The sequence below is a fragment of the Rhineura floridana genome, chromosome 2 (genome assembly GCF_030035675.1).
Source record: "Rhineura floridana isolate rRhiFlo1 chromosome 2, rRhiFlo1.hap2, whole genome shotgun sequence".
Lineage (NCBI taxonomy): Eukaryota > Metazoa > Chordata > Lepidosauria > Squamata > Rhineuridae > Rhineura > Rhineura floridana.
Window position 1 is genome coordinate 7306782 of NC_084481.1, and position 19951 is coordinate 7326732.

The 19951-nt window shown below is 43.3% G+C and overlaps 1 protein-coding gene and 1 pseudogene across 6 annotated transcripts in view; one reads left to right on the plus strand and one right to left on the minus strand.

The window, feature by feature from the left end:
• The window catches only part of ERBB4 (erb-b2 receptor tyrosine kinase 4), a 1247562-nt gene that overhangs the window by 818215 nt on the left and 409396 nt on the right, over window positions 1-19951 (minus strand). The window lies entirely within an intron of this gene.
• Window positions 8291-8390, plus strand: LOC133378641 (U6 spliceosomal RNA; annotated as a pseudogene).

Consider the following 19951-nt stretch of genomic DNA (forward strand, 5'->3'; position numbering starts at 1 on the left):
TTCCAGGGGTCGCTATTATCAGTATGCAAAGTGCCAGATAAGAATAAAAAATGAATGGAAGCCCAATTATATCAGATAAATTAAACCTTTATCTCTTTTCTTTTTGTTACTGTCACCTTGGCAGTTCATTTACACTATCAGCACAGCACATTCACCATTGAGGACTGCCCCCCCTTTTTGTTTTACAGTTTTGCATAGAGTATTCCAAACCTCTTCAGAGAGTACTAGAAAAGAATGTTATGAGAATAGAAGTGGTATTATTCAGACAGCATCAAAGGACCGTGTAGAATACTTTTGTGCTAGTTCAACAGAGAAATTTTGCTAACATATTTGGATTATATATGCAGTCACACAGTGAAGCTGAATTTTGCTATTCCAAAATCCTTGAATTAGTTACAAATTGAAATTTCTCTTGCTTGCCCTTTGTCCACCTTCAAGCCACCTTTTACCTGCCCTTTACCCTTCAAACAGCTGCTTTCTACTCTCTCCCCTCTAACTCAACTATTTACTCTAACTCAACTATTTCCCTATTAATTTCTGTTCAAACAACTTCTCATCTTGAATTCCAAGCAATTAGCAATGTAAAACAAATAATTAGGGCTCAGTAGGTGATGGCAAGCTTCCCCTTACCATCAAAAGTTTTCTGGGGTGGGAGTCAGGCTTGGACTATGTGTGAGCCATTATTCTCCCTAAGCAGCTAAAAGGTTCATTTGGGAAGATTTGAGTATAGAGAATGCACACCCGAATCTGATGCAGGCCGTCTGAGACCAATTACTTAGCCCTAAAGTCTTTAAGTGGAGAAAGAGCAGAACACTTACTGCTAAAAGGATCCTTCAGACAGGGGAGCTGGGCTCAAACTATTTGATCCCAAGTGTGTATCTTCGGAGCCCAATCCCCCCCCCCGATTAAGTTTTCTTCGTAAGAAGATTTAGCCAATGGAGAACAACAGGGAAGAAGCCCATTGCCTTATGCTATCAAAAATCATCATGTGATTTTGCCCTTCTACTCCAGTCATGACTTTGGATTTTGTTTCTGTTAGCAACTATTCACAATGTACAGTTATTTTCCATGAACTGGTCCATTCCCATTTCATACTGGAAACTTCTAATAGAATAAAACAATATACATTAAAAGATTCCAAAGCCATCTTTTATTTTCTTGTTAAACACAGAAACTGGGATTCCAGACTGATCTTGGAACTATCACCATGTCCTGTCAAAACTGGCTTTGACTGCAGCGATTAAGCTACAGCCAATTCCCCCAACAGTAACTAAACTTGTTTTAACATCAAACTGCTGCTGGGGAAATGTGAACTCAAGAGTGTTACAGTCCCTTCTGTCAGTAACTTGAGCAACAAACCACCAACACAATAGAAATGCAAACATGCTCTCATTGCACAAGGTCATGAAATAGCAAAAGCTGCCTTATCCGTTGGCTTAGCAGTATGCAGCAGCATCTTTTACTTCCCTGTTTAGGTTTTACGAGGTGTAGGTGGTGGGTGATGAGCTATAGCTTCCTGACATCCCCTGAAGTGAACACTGCCACAGCCACTAGGCCCTCTACACATTCCTATTGCTAGATGCAGGCAAGTCAGGAGCCCCCTCTGGGAGATGAATTTGGTCATAGAATTTCCACTTGTTTGGGAATTTCCTGCCGCTTCTCTCCTGTGGAAGCTGAAAGAAAGGAATTGAAGCTGGGAGCACCCATCTACTAGTACTGCCCCCCATATGTCCATGCACTAGTCAGAAATTATTGTGATAACACCTCCAGCCATTACCCCAAAAGATCCACAAACACAGAGCTTGGAAAGTTACTTTTTTGAACTACAATGCCCATCAACTCAATCCAGTGGCCATGCTGGCTGGGGCTTATGGGAGTTGTAGTTTTAAAAAAGTAACTTTTCCAAGCTCTGCACAAACCTTCCCAAATAGGCTAGCTACTAGCATATCACCAAAAATGAAAAAAATGCATTACTGAAAAAGACACAGATTTGCATAAAAGTTTGCATATGCAACAAAACTGTGTTCTTCAACCTTGGGTCCCCAGATGCTGTTGTATTACAACTCCCACCATCACCAGCCTGTTCAGCCAGTGGTCAGGGATGATGGGAGCTGTATTTCAGCAACTTCTAGGGACCCAAGGCTGAAGAACATTGCAGCAGCTAACTTAAATGTATAGATATGCACATTTTGATATGATTTATAATTTAAATATAAATACATCTCTTCATCATGGGGAAGACTGTAACCAGGCGACCTGTCTGCCTCTTCAGTCTGCTGTGCAGGTGTGCTAACTAATTATGGGTAACTTCAAGTTCCCTACTATCCCTTTGTGTGGGCTGTTTATTTTTCAACCAGATTTGGACTGGACAGCCTGCCAAATACAGGATTTCTGCCACTGACAAACCTTCGAACAGAGGACTATCCTCTGTAAAACAGGAAACATTTCCATCCTACTCTCAAATCTCATTTTGCTACTATCTAAAGCTATCTATCTAACTAAGCCAACAGAAATACCGTAATTCCCTTACAAAAAACACCCTGATGTTATCTGAGTATCCATTAGTGAGCATAAACCAAAGCACTAACATGAGTATGCCAAGGGAAAAATTAAGTTACATTTGAATTTCTTTTAAACGTAATTAGAGATCACATGGCATTAAAACTTATAAGGAAGAAAATTACTTCTGGTACTGGCAAGACACATAACGAAGGGAGATAATGCAAGATTCTGTAGGCCTTCTATAGTGCCTGGTTAAAAAGGTGTAAAACCAGACAGGGTCCCCAATAGGAACGGGATCTGTTGACCAGTGCTGGTTTGAAAGCATTCCATCAACCTAACAGTCTGGTGTACATTTGTTAGTTCTTCGTCTGCTATCTGCTGCTTTGGCCAATCTTGTCTTTTCCCCTCCCCAGAAATATTTGATATTTTATTTGATATTTTAAATATTTGATGTTTTAAAGGAAATATTGATATTCTTGAAGGAAATATTGATAAATAAAATGAAATATTGAGAAGTTATTGTTCATAATATTGATATTTTAGAGGCTATTTTCAAAAATAGCCACGGAAAATCAGTACATAAAAATTTGATCCACAACTACAGAAAACAAGCAAATAAGTGGAAAATCTGGTACCAAATCCGAATTGGGTGGAATTCTAGCACATGCCTAGTCCCCAATATATATTATTCCAAAAACTCCTTTGTGTTCAAGCTGTTTCAAAGGAGTTTGGAGGTTTGGGAAGGGGAGCAAGTGGTTAACTTTTTTTGTAACCAGGCTTATAGTTCTAGAGCAAAGATACTAGAAGAAGACTTAAAAAGATAAGGCCATGGTTAGCCCAGTTCTTCCAGATGGGGAAAGATTAATCTCTTGAATTTCCTGATTCCACTCTTTAATAGAAAAGGGAAAAGAGGTGGCCTTTCGAATTGGGTCAATCAATATCACGTATGGTGATGCCATGCCAGGCTATGCAGCAGTCAATCAGAGAACCTGATATTATGCAAAGGAAGGGAAGTTTGAATGAAGCAATTTTAAGTAGTGATTAATTAGACTGATGTAGTGATGTAGTGGTTGAAGTGTTGGACTACGACCTGGGAGACCAGGGTTCGAATCCCCACACAGCCATGAAGCTCATTGGGTGACCTTGGGCCAGTCACTGCCTCTCAGCCTCAGAGGGAGGCAATGGTAAACCCCCTCTGAATACCGCCTACCATGAAAACCCTATTCAGAGGGTCACCATAAGTCAGGATCGACTTGAAGGCAGTCCGTTTCCATTTCCATGGTAGAGGGGTGCTTAACCCTTCACAAGACAATCCCAATAGAAACCAGGAAATTCCTCTAAAGCTCTCATAGGACACTCAAACTCAGTTAGCAGCCCTTGCTTAAGCTTATTTATATGCCACTTTTCTACACTGAATGTACGCAAAGTGGCTCACAACAGATATCAATGGGCAACCAAAACAATTTGACAAACATAGGATAAAATAGGATCGATTCAATAATACAAAGAAATGCACTAGATTTAATATAGTATAAGCACAGAGCAAAATCACCATAAATAAATAAATAAAGTGAGCCCTCTAATACAAGTGCTAGCCTTGCTGCACTCATGCCTGACTTAAATACAGTTCAGAGGGAATGGGGGCTTCTCAGTGGGCTGTTCACAACTGGCTCCTCTTTCTGTCCTCCAGAGGGGGCTGGCAGCAGCAGCAGCAAAAGGGATGTGCTGAGGAGGTCAATGATGTTAAGCTGTTCCCCAGCTTCCCAGATATTCCAGCAGCTAGTCCTAGTCTTACTAACAGGATGTTGTGTGTGTGTGTGTGTGTGTGTGTTTGTGCATATGCAGCATTTCTGAAATTTCTGCTACAGAATGGCACTTACAATTTCCCCCCTCATATATCTTCCAACGGAGGATAACACTTGGGGCATCTGACAAAATGGGCTCGACTGTATGAAAGCTTATGCCATAATGAATCCATTAGTTCTTGAGGTGCCATAAGACCCCTTCAAGGATGGTGGACAGATTAAGATGGTCTGTCCCTGGAGACTAATGGAATCCATTGGATTCCTGAATGCCCTGGAGGAGTTACCACTACATAGTGCAAGTGACCCTGTTGAAGCCCTTGTCACGCTGTGGAACAACAAGACGCATTGGGCTCTAAACATGGTTGCCCCTGAGCACCTCTCCAGCATTGTGGAGCCCAGTTTGAACCTTAGTAAGCCAGTGAACTAAGGGCAATGAAACAGGCCAGATGACGGCTAGAACGCAAGTGACAAAAGACATGCTATGAGGCACGAATGAAACATCATAATTGTGCCTACTGTGTGACGGTGAGGGCAGCAAAGAAGACCCACTTCTCTGCCTCCTTCGCATCCTCAAATAGCTGTCCAGAGGAGCTTTTTCGTATTGTCAGGGATCTGTTGACATCAACTCCAGGAAATGGAATTTTAGAACCTTCAGAAGCCCACTGTGAATTGTTTGCAAGGCACTTTGAGGGTAAAGTTGCTCACCTCTGTAGCAATCTTGATGCCCCATCCACATCTACTGTAGTCCCCAATGAGGTATCCAGTGCAATGTCTGCCGCAACTTCTTGGGATCAGTTTCAGTGGATGGGGTCCTGATGACGTGGACAAGGTGCTTGTGACCATGCGACCAACAACGTCTCAACTCTTGTCCTTCTTAGGGTATTAAAGCTTGCTGAGGGGGTATGGCCAAGTGGATCCAGGGTGTGGTCAATGCGTCTTTGTGGGAGGAAGTGGTCCCGGCCGCCCTGAAAAAGGCAGTGATCTGACCACTCCTGAAAAAGGCCACACTGAACCTATTGGTTTGTGACAATTACCACCCAGTTGCAAATACCCCCCTTTTAAGGAAGGTGATTGAGAGGGCTGTGGCACAGCAATCACAAGTACACTTCGATTATCTTAACCTATTCCAATCTGGGTTCAGGCCTGGTTATGGGACTAAATTGGCCTTGGTCACCCTGATGGATGACCTTTATCAGCAGAACAATGTGGGAGTGCAACCCTCTTATTTTTACTTGATCTCTCAGTGGCTTTTGGTACCATTGACCATAGTATCCTTCTGAACCAACTTGGTGAGATAGGTGTCAGAGGCACTATTTTACAGTGGTTCCAATCCTATCTCCAGGGATGTTTTCAGAAGATAGCACTGGGTGATTGTCTTTTGGTCCTGTGACAGTTGCACTGTGGGGTGCTGCAGGGTACCATCTTGTCCCCCATGCTGTTTAACCTCTATATGAAGCCCTTGGGAGCAGTCACCAAGAGATTTGGGGCGAGGTGTCTGCAGTACACAGACGATATCCGGCTCTATTTCTCTGTAACATCTGGATCGGGAGAGGTCATGGAAGCCCTGGACCAGTGCCTGGACTCGGTGGTAGCCTGGATGAGGGCCAATAAACTGAGTCTGAATCCAAGCAAAATGGAGGTGCTGTGGACTGGTGGTTCCCAGGTTAGGATAATTGGTCAGTTGCCTGCTTTGGATGGAGTCGTACACCCTTTGAAAGAGCAGGTTCACAGTCTAGGGGAACTCCTGGATCCGTCTTTATCACTAGAGGCCCAGGTGATCTCAGTGGCTAGGAGTGTCTTTTACAGCCTGTAAGACAGCTGCAGCCATGTCGGGACTGGGATAGCCTGACCACTGTTGTCAATGCACTGGTCACCTCCAGGCTGGATTACTGTAATGTGCTCCATGTGCAGCTGCCCTTGGAAGTTGGTCTGGAAGCTGCAGCTGGTGCAAAATGCAGCAGCGCGACTGCTCACTGGGGCGATCATGTCATCCCACTGCTGAAATAATTGCACTGTCTGCCCATTTGCTACCAGGCCAAGTTCAAGGTTCTTGTTTTGGTGTACAAAGCCCTATACAGCTTGGGACCAGGATACCTGAAAGACCGTCTTATCCCTTATATACCCAGTTGATCACTGCACTCTGCAGGTGAGGGCCTCATGCAGATACCATCTTATCAGGAGGTCCATTCCATACAACATAGGGAGTGGACCTTTAGTGTTGTGACACCTACCCTTTGGAATTCCCTGCCCTTAAATATGAGACATGAACAATCTCTGTTATCTTTTGGGTGCATACTGGAGACCTTCCTCTTTCAACAAGCCTTTTAAGTAGAGACCTTATCCCAGTCTGCGTTTGTGCTGGAATTACTTTTTTAAATGTTTTTAAAGCTATTTTTTTAAAGTTTTTAATATGTTTTTAAAGATGTTTTAATATATTTTAAAATCTGTTTTTAAGATGTTTTAGAGTATTTTTAGTGGGGAGTTTTTGCCACCCTGGGCTCCTTCTGGGAGGAAGGGTGGGATATAAATGTAATAAATAAATAAATGTTTCTTTTTTTGTTTTGATACACCAAGGATATTACCCACATATTCCAAACACAGGCTGTTCGATAATAGTTTCTTTTTTTGGGGGGGGGTAGGCTTTTAGACTTGGTCTAAAAATAAACCTGTTCAGGTTAATGTGAACAGACTTTAGAAATCTGGCTACTATAAATATGATTATCTGCAGTGCAATCCCATGAACATTACTCAGAAATATGTTCCACTTAGCTCAGTAGGACTTACTTTTGTGTAGAATTACAGCCTTAATTTCCACCACTGATATCCTGCCCGATCCTGTCAACTCTGTTAGAGCAGTCAACTCAGCAGGATATTGTTTCAAAGCATTGTACAGTATTATTAACCTGCTACTATTACAACTATGGACATGATGCCCAAGGACAGCAGTCTCTCCAGGTAACCCTTATCCTCCTGGATCTATAATGGCTAGGAATAAAACACAGACACACGCATATACAATTCCATGGTTTTCTAAGTGAATGGCTTTTTCCTCATGACAAGTGTTATTTGTCTCTCTGCCTTGGAAACATGTATGGTTCTTTTTAAAAACATTATTTTATGGCCTAAGACACTTTCTTTCTCTCTCTGGATTGGTGTGCCCTGAAATTTTGTATGAAGAAACACTCTTTAAATAAGCTGCAGGCAACCTGTGTAATGGGGAGAAATGGGTGGGGTTTTTTTGTTTTTAGGCCTGCAGTTTGCTTTGACATGTAGGAGAAAATAAGTTTCTTTTGACATATGTAAGTGTAAATTACAGAGATGCAGCACCTACATAGACCCTTCTGCACGTCTCAAGAAAGGAAAACAATGATGTGAACAGGGACCTGGCTCAAAAGCCCTTTCCAGATAAACCAAAGAGATACAAGATGACAACTACAAAGTGTGCAGTCTGTACAGTGAAGGTTAAATATGGGCTCCCTTTGCCATTATTTATCCCCTGAAACAGCTGGGAAACTTCTGAAGTAGTTAATATATCACAGGAGTAGAGGAAGCAAGACTGACTGTATAAACATACCTCAGGGCTTGCTACTGTTCCCATTAACTGCCTGTCTCAGTAAAGGCCTGCTATTAGATAGATTCCTGCTGCACTCATACTGATTGAACACTACAGGTATGGCAACGAATTAGAGTGAGACATGTCTGTAAAGACTGTTCAGAAGAGATTTTGGGAGGGAGGAATAGCATCTAGGCTGCAATTATATTAAGAGCCAGGTGAGGTTATACCAGATCACAAGTTCTAGTGTATATCAGTAATTGCACCGATAGACTATTCTGCCCCTTGTTTTGTTTGTGTAGATTAAAAAGGTAACATGAGATTCTAAGATATGTGCGTTGCACCAAAATATGCAGGTCACCTTATCTATTTCAGGTTGAACCCATGAAGGTCAACATAATACATATCAGTTGTGAAGAAGTATTTAACTTCACTTTGGCAGCACATATACTAAAATTGGAACAATACAGAGTCTAGCATGGCCCCTGTGCAAGGATGACACACAAATCTGTGAAGTGCTCCATATTTTTTAAAAGTATTTAACTTTAGAAATACAGCAGCTGAACTCTCACAAAATCTCCCAGAGGTGAAAAAGTGGCAGTGAAGAGAGCAAAGTGAATGAAAATCTATCACAGAGTTTTGCAGGCAATAGATTCTATTCAGGCAGAATTCTGCTGCTTGAATAGGAAGGCAGCTTTGAAGCATTTTTGGCTAAAAAGGAATGTTTTGTGCACTACTAATTCATGCCTAGAATGGCAAAGATATATACTCAAATTATAAAACTGCCTCTTTTTAGTTAGTCTAAAATATCTTAGGATCCTTTTCAATAATGCAATAGCTACAACAAAAGTTTTATTAATATTTGTTCCTTATTTAATATTGATTCATTTGAATAAACTAAAAACCAAAGTCCTACAAATCCCCCCAGTACTGAAGAAGCACACGTTTACATGCTAGGAGAGCCATTTACATTGCGATTCCCTGAGCATGTGATTCCATTATCCCCTGTTCTGCAACCATATTAAGCTGTTTTTAGATCAGCCAGAAGGCAATGTGGAGTGCATGTGACTTCCCCAATGATATACAATATCAGTATTTCCCGGGCCAGCCTGCTCTGGGTTGCTCATGCCAAAGTAAAAGATATGTCACATTCCAGAGGGAAAGTTGTGTGTTGCAGAAAAGAGAGAGTCCTGTATGTCGCCCTGAAGTTTAACAAATGTATTGTGTGGCATAGGATTTCAGGTGGGAGAGGGCAGAATCTATTCCATCAGATGTATGAGGCAGTCACCTAACTAGATACATTGAAAAATACACACACACCCTGAGCAGAGTGAAGAAAACGGATATGTCTGTGCACCGTTTTTTACAAAGTGAGTCCAGAAGGTCAAGCAACACAAGAAATTAAGGATTAGTCAAGGTCAGAGCTTGGAAAAGTTACTTTTTTGAACTACAACCCCCACCAGCCCAATCCAGTGGCCATGCTGGCTGGGGCTGATGGGAGTTGTAGTTTTAAAAAGTAACTTTTCCAAGCTCTGGTCAAGGTAGCCAGTTATGTGCAAAACATGCACTCTGAATATGAAGTTTTATGCTTATGGTTGCAGCTAAGAAAAATATTGAGATGGGTGGCATACTAACTAAATTAAAAAGGCCAGCAGAGTTGACATAATTTAGAAAGACCCTTAACAGGAAGTCCTATGTAACTGGCTGAAAAGTCAAGAGAATGATGGGAGGGTATTCAAGTCAGACATATAAGGGCTACCGTAAATTAGGTTAGAAATCATGTGTTTGTTATAGGGAAACATTTACTTTTTCTCAGGTGCTTCCAAAGACATTTTATGCAGATATCATGTTGTAAAGGTAGCAGCTATAGCATGTAGCTGAAGCAATAATGCAGGGATATCATGAGGTCATTAATCAATTTTTGCAAATGCAAGGAACAGGAGTGTAGTCATCTGGGATCCCAGGAGGTATTAGATCCCTTATTTTTTTGGAGCCAGGTTCCAGCAGGGTCTCTATGCCTCCAGTGTCCTATGACTCAATCAGCATGAACAGGGAGTGTGTTAGCAACTGAGAAGAGTCCCAATGAGTGTCCACTGCAAGCAAGCCTTTATTTCCTACTTCAAAAAGCCAACACAAGTTGTAGAGAGTGAGAATTCTGTAATTACAGAAGAGACAGTGAATCCTGATGATAGCAGCCCATCCCACTGAATCCCAACTGTTTGGTAGCAGCAGGAGACGGATGTGTAGACAATGAATCCAGTAATTCAAGCAATATCTCTGACAGTAAGAAAGGACAGTCAAATGGTGGCAGTGATACAGAAATAGAAAGCAGTTTTCAAGCCTGGCCAGATTATTCTATAAATTTAGAAGGTTGTATAATCTTAGAAGGAGGCTTGGCTGTGAGGGCGTGTGGCTGTGACTACCATGAGGCACTTCTGAATTTGTAACTACACAACTGACTAGGGATAGAAAAGTTCTTACATAAAAAGTGAAAGGTAAGCAAGTGAGAACAATCTAAGATAATTAGTCTCAGTTGTATCAATCGAAGGCAAGGTTTTAAATAAGAACTCCCTGGACAACACTGCACGATGGTCTTCCTGTTCCATTGGTGAAGCCTTGCCTTGGACTGATTGGAAAAGTCCAAAACTCGCTTCCACCTAAAGACTAAAGTACTGGCTATTTCCCATAGCTGAAGGCTTGGTTGCAGTTGGCCATTTCTGATCAGTAATATCCCCTGTTGTGCTTGAAACTGTGTGGACATTTGCATTACATTTCTAATCAGTTAAATCGAGTCATATCTTTTCCTTTTGTAGTCTGGATTTCAGTTCCTGAGTATATAGTATGCACAAGCCACATAAAACTTCACACTGACCTGGATCAATCCTTACAGCAGGTATGTTGCATTACTATGTGGAGGACACATGAATACAGAATTCAATCAGCTACGAGTGTTTGACACCTACACTGACTGGATCTTGTCAGATTCAGTATTCATTTGTGCTGTGCATTATTTTATCTCTTGCATTGCTTAACCTTTTGAACTCCCTTTGCAAATTCAGTGCATATACACCTACTCGGTTAGGTAGTTTATTTATTTATTTATTACATTGATATACCGCCCCATAGCTGAAGCTCTCTGGGCGGTTTACCTCATACATGCCACATACATTTGTTAGTCATGAAGGAGCCTCATTTGCCCCCGCCTTCTAATTTTTACCATAAGCTGTGATCCTATTCAGCTCACCCAGGAAGTCCCAATAAGTACACTTTGGGTTGTATCTAACAAAGTTGTCCTATTCATATTAAGGGCTTTCACTTGTGCAATGGAACTTTCCATCCCCCTCATCCCCCTATAAACCTCCCAAATCTATTCTGGGAGTTCCCCAACTCTACAGAGTGTTGTGGCCCAGGTTGGGGAGGGGAGGCTTCGAAGCACCAGTCTCAGACTTTGAGGACAGTGGAGAAGATCTGGGGGAGAGGACTAGTAGTGTGGATGGATCTCAGAGTGTGCAAAGCCCCAGCAGTGACCCCTCGACTCCCCCTGCTTCTGCCCCCCACTGCTGTGCAACCAGATCTGCCCCTGCCCCAGAGACTAGCCCTGGAAGGACCATTATGTTGGATACACCTCCCCCACCCGTGCCCACAGAGGTGGTGCCTCCTGTTGTGCCTGAAGTTTCCCAGCTGGGTGCCTCACAGTCTCCCACAATCAAGTGAGTTGACCACCTCTCACTCTCAGAGGGGAAAGCTGAGGGCCAGCCCCCTTTGCCTCACGCATGCCAGAGACAGAAGTGGGAGATTCAACAGTCTTTAAGGAGGAGCTGGAGGATTCACGCAAAAGCCAAGGCTTCTTAAAGAGGCACAGAGTCATGCTTAGTTAGTTAGTCAGGGCAAAGTTTCTACAAAGCATAGCTAGGTTGATGAGTTGTAAAGGTATTGATATAACTGTTACTTTAATAAAAAGAGAAAAACTCAACAGAACCGAGTGCGCCTCAGTTTCTCAACTTCGGGCAGGATACCTTGACTTAGCCACAATCTGCTCCCTTTGATGACCCCATGACAAAAGCGAGCAGAGGAGCAGGGGAGGACCTTCATCAAGCCCTGCAAAGCTTGCTGACCAAAGTTCAGAGCTTTTGCACCAAAACCCAGTCTCTAAGAGCCGAGAACCAAGCCTTGCACCTCCAAATGACTCAGCTGGTGACCCAGGGAATCCCCATGCAGCAAGTGCAGCTGGGTGCCCAGCCCAGCCAGCACACCAAAACAAACTCCTGTGGGAATACCAGCACATTATGGGGAAAGAGTTGAGCAATCCACCACGTTTCTAGCTCAGTGTGAACTGTATATTTGTGAACAACACTCTGAATTCCCCAACAACGATGTGAAGGTGGTGCTCATCATCAGCCTCTTGGAAGGAGAAGCTGCCCAGTGGGCTACTCTGTTGTTTCTCCGAAAAGATCCCATCTTGACCCAGTATACTGTCTTTGTTAATGCCATGGCCGAGATCTTTCGAGACCCTCAGCAGAAGGAAACTGTGTCCCACCAACTGGGGTGCCTGAAACAGGGGAAAAAAACTCTCTTGGGACTTACATTAACACCTTTCATATCCTGGCCCAAGAAACTGACTTTAATGACTTTGGACTAATATATTTGTACATTGTCCTGGATGAGTTGGCCCAAGCCCCACAACTGAGCACTTTTGCAGAACCAGTCCAATTGTGCCTGCAGATAGACAGCCGTCTGGAAGGTCGCTGTCAGGAGCGTAAGGCTGAGTCGGCTCAGTCCCAGCCCCCCAGCCTGCTTCCTCATGCCCGCTTTTCCCCCAACATGGGAACTTCGTTGCCTTCAGGGGTGGTGCCCATGTCGATGGGGGGTGCACCCATGTTTAATGGAAGTGGAGAAGGAGAAGCGTCAAAAGGAGGGGCTATGCCTATACTGCGGGGATGCTGGACACCTGGCCAAGTCCTACCCAGCAAAGTTGGAAAAGGTTCCTATGCAGGAAGACTAAACTTGTAGAGGTCCAAGAGCTGCGAGCAACCTCAAGATCAGCCTCTACCACCAAGATCTGCCTTGCATCTACCCATTCACTTGGGCTTACCAGGGGATACAGAGCTCCAAGTTTATGCCCTGGTGGATTCCAGCTCTTCTACCAACTTCATGGATCTGAACTTTGTAAAATAATATCACATGCCCATTTTAGAGCTCGAGTCACTGCTGTCAGTGGAGACCATAGATGGCCAGCCGCTGAAGTCAGGAACTGTCACTAGAGCCACTGAGCTTTTGAAAGTGGAATTCCTGGGCCACAGGGAAAGAATGTCATTTTACCTGGCTGTGCTGCCCCAATTTCCTATGGTACTGGGCATGACTTGGCCAGCTCAGCACGATTCTGTCATCTCATGGAAAGAGGCCACTGTTACGTTCCAATCCAACTACTGTGAGCAACACTGCCAGCCCCCTGAAAAACCTGAACCTGTCATGTTGGCAGCTACCTCCCTGTCAGAGGAGGCATGGTTGCCTGAAAAGTATCAGGACTTCAAAGATGTGTTTGGCAAAAAAGAAACTGACCAGTTGCCCCCACACTGCCCTTATGACTGTGCAATAGACTTGTGGCTGGGGGCTAGCATTCCTCTGGGGTGCATTTACTCCCTGTCAGAACTGGAGTTAGTGGCACTGAGGGAGTTTCTAGACACCAACCTGCAGCGGAGGTTCATACATCCGTCCAAGTCTCCTGCCAGTGCTCCCTTGCTGTTTGTCAAGAAGAAGAATGGCAAGTTAAGGCCTTGCCAGGATTATAGGGCCTTGAATAAAATCACAGTCCCCAATAGGTACCCCCCTGCCCCTTATGAGTGAGATGCTTGTGCGTCTGCAATCGGCTAAAATCTATATCAAGCTGGATTTACGCAGAGCCTATAATTTGGTCAGAATAAAGGATGGGGATAAATGGAAAACCGCCTTCAAGAGCTGTTGTGGACACTTCAAATGCCTGGTGATGCCTTTTGGATTCTTGAATGCTCCAGCTGTGTTCCAAACTTTTTGAACGACATCTTCTGGGACTGTTTTGATTGCTTTATGCGTCTATTTAGATGACATTCTCATTTATTCTGACTCCCCGGAGCAGCACAAGGCACATGTGAGAGCAGAATTACAAACACTGAGAGAGAATCACCTGTATGCCAAGCTGGAAAAATGTGGGTTTGACCTAAGCATCTTGGAGTTCCTGGGCTACTGTATCTCCCCCAGAGGGGTTGAGATGGACCTGGAAAAGGTGTGTTGCATGCTCTCTTGGCACCCTCCCCATACCAAGAAGGACCTCCAGCGTTTTTTTGGGTTTGCCAACTACCGCCACTTCACTGCAGTCTTCTCGAACCAGACCACCCCTCTCACTGACTGTCTAAAAGGTTCTGGACCCTTTCGCTGGACCAAGGTGGTGCAACAAGCATTCAAGGAGTTGAAGTGGCTTTTCACCTCAGAGCATGCGGACCCCCAGAAGCCCTTTGTGCTGGAAAGTGATACATCAGACATTGGCATCGGAGAGGTTTTATTGCAGCCAGCTGATAGGGGGGGGCTACAACCCTGTGCATACTTTTCTAGAAAGTTGACCAGTGTCAAGAGGAATTACACAGTCTGGGAGAAGGAGTTGTTGGCTATTCATGACACTTTTGAGACACGGCACCACCTGCTGGAAGGGGCACGTCATGAGGTGGAAGTCCATACTGATCAAAGGAATCTAGAAAGTTTACAGATGGCCCGCAAGTTGAATCAAAGGCAGGTTTGGTGGGCGCAGTTCTTCACCAGGTTCCACCTGCATATAACTTACATTCCCCAGGTGCAGAACTGCTGGGCGGATGTGCTGTCACACAAGCCAGAGTACCACAACACCCAACCTACCACGCAATTCCAACACATCATTCATTTGGAGAAGATGATTGCCACCAGCTGCCCTGATCTGTTGTTCGAGGACCTGCATCGAGCCAAGAACAAGACCCGTATGCCCAGGTGCACGTGCGGGAGCTGGATCAATCCCAGCAGGACAGCATACCACAATTCTCCCATCAAGCCGGTCTGTTGTATCACTATGAAGCCCTGTATGTGCCATTGGGAGAGCTGTGTGGCAAGGTGCTCCAACAGTGTCATGGTACCCTCATGGCTGGGCATTTTGGGTTTTTTAAAACAGTACAGGGTGTCACATGATATTTTTTGTGGCCAAAGGTTAAACATGATGTAGAAAGATATGTACAGTCCTGTCCCATGTGCACAAGAGCAAAACATGCCCCGGGGCAACCTGCGGGTTTACTGGAGTGTCTCTCCATGCCTGAGGGACCCTGGTGTATGGTGACTTTGGACTTTATTACAGACCTACTTGTCCCTGGGCTCTTGCTGGGAGGAAGGGCGGGATATATAGATAGAAGGTGTTTAGGATTGGGCTTTACAAGGCTTGTTTTATTGTTTTATATTATTATTTGTATTATTTTAAATTGTTTTTAGATTTTTAAGTGCCTTTTACGGTTTTAAGGTTGTGCATAGTTTAATTGTATTTTAATTGTATGTTTTTTATGTTTTTAACTACATATAGTTCTATTTGTAAGCTGCCCTGAGTTCCAGTTTGGAAAAAGGGCGGGGTAAAACTAAAGTTTCAATCAATATATATATATAGAGAGAGAGACAGACAGACAGACAGACAAACAGACAGACTCACGGGGAAGGCAACTATTCTAGTAGTTGTGGATGCCTTCAGCAAAATGGCACATTTCAGCCTCTGTGCAGGGCTGCCCACTGCCCAAGTGACTACCCAGCTGTTCGTCCAGCATGTTTTATGTAAATTACCAGCAAGGCAAATGGGCATCTCTATTGCCTCAGGCCGAGTTTACTTACAATAACAGTCCATGTGTCTACTCAGCAGATGCCGATCTTTGCCAACTTTGGGTTCCATCCACGCACTTTTGCCACCCCTGGCGCCAGCCCTGCTGTTCCAGCTGTGGCAGAGTTCGTGCAAGAATTGCAAGCAATGCAGCAGCTACTGCAGGAGCAACTGTCACGGGCAAAAGCCATCTACAAATGGGTGGTGTATCAGCATCGCCAGCCTGGTCCAGAGACACAGGTTGGAGACAAGGTGTGGCTTTACACACTTTATTTACCCACCCAAGTTCCCAGCCTTAAACTAGACGATCGAAGATTGGGACCCTTTGAAGTGGAGACTCAGATCAATCCAGTGGCATATCATTTACATCTACCCGCTTCCCTCAAAATCCATCCTGTCTTTCATCGCTTTAACTCCAGAGAAACCACCAGACCCCCATCAAGTGCCAGAGACTCCATATCCTCCTGTCCTGGTCAATGGCCAGGGGGATTTTGGGGTGGAGCAGATCGTCAACTCTTGCTGACACAGAGGAAAGCTGGAGTATCTAACCATTGGAGAGGTTTTGAACCAGAAGAGAGATCCTGGGAGGCAGAGACTGACGTTCATGCACCGGACTTGGTGAGAGGTTCATCATGGTTACCCAAACAAGCCAAAGCCCCCGGGATATGGTGTGAATTGGCATGAGGGGGGGATGACATTGTGACCCAGGTGGGGAAGGGAGGCTTCGAAGCACCAGTCTCAGACTTTGAGGACAGTGGAGAAGATCTGGGGGAGAGGACTAGTAGTGTGGATGGATCTCAGAGTGTGCAACACCCTGGCAGTGACCCCTCAACTCCCCCTGCTCCTGCCACCCTCGCTGCTGTGCAACCAGATCTGCCAGATACTGCACCTGGAAAAACCATTATGTTGGTCACACCTCCCCCATCCATGGCGCCTCCTGTTCTACCTGACGTTTCCCAGCTGGGTGTCTCATAGTTTCCCACAATCGAGCAAGTTGACCACCCCTCGTTCTCAGAGGGGGGAGCTGACAGCCAGCTTCCTTACCTCGCGCGTGGGGGAAATTCGACAGACTCTAAGGAGTAGCCAGAGGATTCATGCAAAAGCCAAGCCTTCTTAAGGAGGTGGGGGGGCGTTCCTCACTGAGTCAATGTCGGAGTGCTGCGGAGTCATGCTTAGTCAGAGTTACTCAGAGTAAAGTTTCTAGAAAGCATAGCAAGGTTGATGAGTCATAAAGCTTTTGATATAACTATTACTTTAACAAAAAGAGAAAAACCCGCAGAACTGAGTGCACCTCAGCTCCTCAACTTTGGACAGGACCCAGAGCATATTAGGGGGTGCGGGGAGAGGAGGGGGGAGGTCCATTGTGCAAGCGGAAGTCCTTTCCTGAATGGAATGATTTTGCTGGATACAACCCAAAAATTTATTTTTCTGTAAAGTATTTACATAAGTAATATATATATCCTACATAAGATACAAAAGTAAGATACAGGGAATCAAGCACAAGAACAAAATTATTATGAAAACTTTAATGATCAGAGAGTGATTCATATACACTGGAAAGGGAGAGAAAGAATTCAATAACTGTGGAACTACTACTGAGTAGGCCCTAAACTTATTATAGACATAGTTGGCATTTCATGATGAATATAGAAACTGTAACAACTTCCAAAGAGACAGTAGAGTGTGGCAACCAGAGTATCTCAAGCTCCTGTAATCATTATGCAATTCATCTTTTTTATCTATAGCACATATATGCTCAGAATTTCTTATCTTGATTTTGAGCTTTTGTTTTCAAAGGATTAGCACCTGCCAATGTTGTTTACCAATGCTATCTTCATTATTAGCCAAAGAATTAGCAGTGTTTTTAACAGCAGCAGTTGGTTAGTTTTAACCTTTAAGCCTAGCAGAGTACCTGGAAATCCTAGAAGTTTCTAAAAATTCCTGAACACTGCATAATTCCGTAAGGCTTCAGTTGACAGATGACATATCACATGATAAACAGAAAATAGTCATGAAGTCACAGGCAATCCACTCATTACAACTTTGCAACTTTAAGGAACACTATACAGTGCAAAATTTAGTACAAAGAAACGTCACAGTTGGGGATGTCAAACAGATGCTTTTGAAATAAAACTATGGTTATAATTACACAGTATAAGAAAAAATGGTTTTACTGTTTGGAGATATTCTCTTTTTTAGTTGAAGAAATGCAGCATCTGTCACTGAAATAATGCACCAATTATTGAAGCATATAATGTATCCTCTTCGGAACTATAAGACTGCTTTATTTATTCTTAGCCAAATGTGAAGATAAACCAACTTCACTAAAAGCAGTACTTATGAAATTCCATTTACTTAGAAAGCAGACTACCATGAGCTCATATATCAATGGGATTGGCTACAATGCCATTAACAGCATTTGAAAACATTCAAATCACATGTCTTACCCAAAGAGCAAGTAGGCACTGCCATAATAAAGTACCTACATGTAGTTTTATAAATTTTAGACTTTATTTTATATATAGTGGTTTCTGGAGAAGAAACTGACTGATAAACAAATAATTTGGTTAAGGCTTGGCCAAACTTTCTCCCCTCCTCTCAGTTTTCTGAAATTATTCTTCACCTCAGAAAATGGGGTGCAATTTTCTACTGCTTTTTGGGGACAGGGAAAAATGTGATGTTTTTGAGATGGGGTTACCTTACTTAATCTGACTAGGTGACTAAGAGATGTTTCCTTTCTTTTTTTAACCACTTCAGTGGTACAGGGCTCCCTCCATAGTTTCATGCTGGCTGCACTTCTGGAATGCCTTGTTGAGAGTGACACTCCACTCACTCAACAAATGGTTGAAACATAAACTTCAAAATGTTCAGCTTAGTTCTCATGTCATTGTATATCAAATGAAAAATGCCCATTGCAATTGCATGAAGATGATATAGATTATGGGGGGGGAGAGTCCTTGAGAGAGGCAACAGAGTGCAGTTATAGGAAGCATAGGCCCTTTATCACCCAAATCAAAGCTCTACTCCTCCCCCAACCTCTTGTCTCTAAGGCCTACTTCCCAGTGAAGAATCAACCCTGTGTTTGAGTGGACTCTCCCAAGAATGATGATAGGGCTCAGATGATGGTATAATGATTTTTCATACACCAAAAAATGTAATAACTCACTGCACTCAGAAAACTAGGTATCAGAGATAAGGTTTTCAAAACCTAGTCTTTTCCATGACATATGGTTTACCACTTCCTAATTCTGGAGAACTAAGACATAATCTCCAGACTTCCTATCCTTTGGAATTCCCAGTCAATGTTCAGGGCCTCAAACATTATTTGTGTCCCTCCCAACCATAGGCATTCTTATAAATTCCATTAGGAGGGCATTCTCTATATCTATAAACTACCTTCAAGATCAGGTTTTGGTTATGAGCCTAATATCAGGCAATCTGACTTTCTCCTTTGGCTCAGTATTTGTATATATACAGGTTTTCCACCTCTGATGGTGACTATTGTCGAACATATCAACATATTTGTTTCCCATGGCCAACCCACTTTCTACAATGGCATGTGAGGATGCTGGTGATGATTTAACTTATAACTAATCTCTATTAGGTGGTGGGCATGGCCTTCTCCAGTTGAACATCACCTCAGGATTAATTTTGAGAGGAAATTTGGAATGTATGGGAACTTCTGTTTTATGAAGTATGCTTTTAGATGCTCCTTTATGTCTTGGCACTGTGCAAAGTATGTGACAGACTTTCTCAACAACCTAGATGGGCTGACCTAGTGCTTGCTACAAGAGAGAAAGAATAATGAGAAATCTTAGACTACATAGAAAACTGTAATTAGACTGGAACATAACAAGCATATCACAAGGAAAGGATATGAAAGACAAAGAAGGAGAGAGGCAAACATGCTGAAGTCTTTGAGGCTCTTGCCTTTTACAGCAATGGCAGGATAATTTTGTTTTAAATTGCTAGAATCTCTTTGCCTGTACTGATCCGTTAATTGTATTCCTATGCATACATAAACTGCACTTGTGCATTGATGAGAACAGCCAGAGAATGAGCATGAATGCCAGAAGTGTGTTAACTGGTTTATAAAATAACTAAATCATTGCAAGATGTTTGTCCCAAGGACCTTATATTGTTAGGACTATAAAGAGCACTTTGTTTTATGGCAAGGAAATTTTCTAGAGGGATATTGGTGATATTATGTAGGGTTGTGTTTCCTCAGGGACTCAGAGG